Source organism: Capricornis sumatraensis, chromosome 13 (assembly GCF_032405125.1).
Source record: "Capricornis sumatraensis isolate serow.1 chromosome 13, serow.2, whole genome shotgun sequence".
Classification (NCBI taxonomy): domain Eukaryota; kingdom Metazoa; phylum Chordata; class Mammalia; order Artiodactyla; family Bovidae; genus Capricornis; species Capricornis sumatraensis.
This window is the reverse complement of record NC_091081.1, coordinates 20,254,716-20,257,538: the sequence shown is the minus strand read 5'-3', so window position 1 is coordinate 20,257,538 and position 2,823 is coordinate 20,254,716. Positions and strand designations below refer to the sequence as shown.

General features: G+C 44.2%; 1 pseudogene; it reads right to left on the bottom strand.

The window, feature by feature from the left end:
* Window positions 1-372: 372 nt before the first annotated feature.
* Window positions 373-2,053, bottom strand: LOC138089960 (peptidyl-prolyl cis-trans isomerase D pseudogene; annotated as a pseudogene).
* Between the last annotated feature and the right edge of the window lie 770 nt (window positions 2,054-2,823).

Genomic DNA, 2,823 nt, shown 5'->3' with positions numbered 1-2,823 from the left:
TAGCAATTCAATATCACAATTATCTATAGTTTAATGAAGAAAAGACACGGTTTCTGCTTGTTTGTTTTTTTTTCCCCAGATTTTGTCTGTTTATTCAAACACGATGTGTCTTTAGGAGTTTAAAAACAGGCTGGAGACACCACTATCCTTTGAATAGCGCAGAGAGCCACTGAAAAGGGAGTAGACGCCACTGTAGGTTGTAACACTAGTGTATTAAGAGTAAGACCCTATCCATATTCCTGGACTGTAAACGTGGGGAAACCAAAGTATCAGAGGTAGCACCGGAGGTATCAAACAGAACGAGACAAACCATTTGTTCTGTCTTCCTCGCTTATGCAATCAACGCATACTTAAGCAAAACTGAATTCCTCGTTAAGCAAACATTTTTGCATGAGCTGCCTTCTCTTTATCTTTCTGTGCCTTTATCTTTTGCTTGACTTGCAGCAATTCTGCCTGGATAGCTTTATCTTCTGGTGCTATCTCCTGAGCTTTCTTAAAACCAGCCAATGCTTGAACGTATTCTTTTTAATCCTTGCCATCCTTGGGCTCTACGGTACAGTGCTTTGGTATTTGATGGGTCTGTTTCAAGGGCCTCCAAACAGCTATCGACTGCACCCTGCCGATCGGACATCTTCCGTTTGGAAGTGCTGATATTCAGCACGCAGCTCAAAGTGACAGGCTGCAGCTTTGCTCCATCTGCGTCCTCAGCAGCAGCCCTAGAGCCTTCCACATACTTTAAAACTTTTGTGTATTTTTTAATGGCCATCTGCCAGTTCTGGGATTTGAAAAATGTATTTCCAATGTTTTTTAAGTCTTCTGATATTAATACAATTTTATCTATCTCTTTTAAATCCACGTCCGCATCCTTGGGGAAATCTGGGTGACTGTCACCAGATTCATCCCTTGGGAATATTTCCCGATCATCACCTTCTTTCATTTCTCCGCATTCTGCAATAACACACAATTTGGCAGGTTTTTCACCTTTCACCTCCACATTTTCCAGAATCTTTGCCACACCCATTCTTTAATCCCTTGGCCAAACACTATGTGCTTCCCATCCAAGTGTGGAGTCAGAACCGTGGTGATGAACGGTAAGCCGTTGGTGTTGCTGCCCGCTTTGGCCATGCTCAGCAATCCCTCCTCGTTATGCTTATAACGGAAATTTTCACCTTTAAGTTTTTCACCACAAATGCTTTCTCCACCTGTCCCATTCTGATTTGAGAAGTCTCCACCCTGAGTCATCAAGTTCTTAATAATTTGATGCAAAGGACATCCTTTGAAACAGGGAGATTTTCCAGTGGTGGGTCCAGTGATTTTTGCTCCTGCATACAATGCACAAAAATTCTGCAGTTTTGGGTATAATATCTGCAAACAATTCTAAGACAATTCAACCAACTTGCTCCCCTCCGATGTCCACACTGAAGAAGACTCGGGGGTTACTGGGGTTGGATAGCTTAGCCTGGGGGATGGAGGCAACACTGTGGCCTTAAGACGCGTGTATGACCACCTCGTAACACCGCGTGATCACTGGACAGCGCGAACCCTAAAGTTGCAAGGTCCACCCACAGGTTCTGTTTTAAAAGAACTTGTTTCATGGAAGAATTTTAATATTGGTTGATTTTTGAAGCAGTTTTCCAACTATAGAGCTGATTAACTGGGGATCTGCAGCAATGTGATAAAAAACTCACAGATGATGCACCTGCCCCTCAATTGGGTTAAAGAAATATCGTTCCTAAAAGCATGGAGCAAATCACACATTTCCACGAGCGTCATCAGCAATTACCTGCTAAGTTAACTTCAGCGATTCTTCAAATTTGCCACTGTCAGCTGCAAGACTTCACATGGACTCATCCTTTCCCATCCCATCAACCCTTTGTGACTATGACCCATTCTTCAAAGCTAAACTGGGAAATCGCTGTTGCCAAAAAGCCTTTGCATTCCCCCCACCTCCCCTTCGCTTTCCCTTCCTTCTCCCCGTCTCCCTCCCTTCCGTTTTTCATCCCTCTCATCACTTCGTCTTGGTTGCTCTCACATTACTCGACTTGACCGCCATCGCTACATCTCTCATACGCTTGTGAGACTGACTCTCTCGCCCACTAGATCGTCAGCTCTTCCAGGGCTGGAATTCTGGCACTCATGTTTTAGGACCTGACACTCAGCAGGCATCCACAAATTTCAGCTCAATGAGAAAATAAATCAGTTGCCATTTGAATAATAGGGAAAAGTGCAAAGGTTTTTAAGAAGAGATGGTAGCTGAAGGTTATAGTGGGGTGAATCAGGGGAATCTTGGAGGAGCTAGGTACAAAAGGAAGATGAGACTCATGGACTTAGACATGCTGTTTCAGCGGAGGCTGTGACCGTAGGTGGAAACATGTTCAATTTACTGTAAAGCAGTGGATTCTTCAGCTTGATGAGGGCAGGGAGCTCTACAGCAGGTCATGGGGAATAAAATCAGAGAGGAGAGTGGGGGTCAGGTTGCAGGGGGCACCAAATGGCAGGCTTAGCAGCCTTACCTTTAGTCCTCTATTTTAAGTTCTCAAAATATTTTGAGCAGTAGGCAACACAGCCAAGCGGAGTTTAAAAACAGCTCATAGACGTGCGGAAGAGCAATTGGAAGGAGGAAACCAACAACACTTAAGAAGCAAAAAGTGACTTTCCTTGACAAGCTCTGAGCCAAAGATAAGAGACAGAGTTTGGTGCTGGGAAAAACGATCTGGGAGGGCTTTAAAGATTATTTCCAAACTCAGTGCTTTCCTGTTCCAAGCTTAGGGTTGACATTCTCCACGACATGACCCGAACTCTACAGTCGAGTCTCCTCAAATC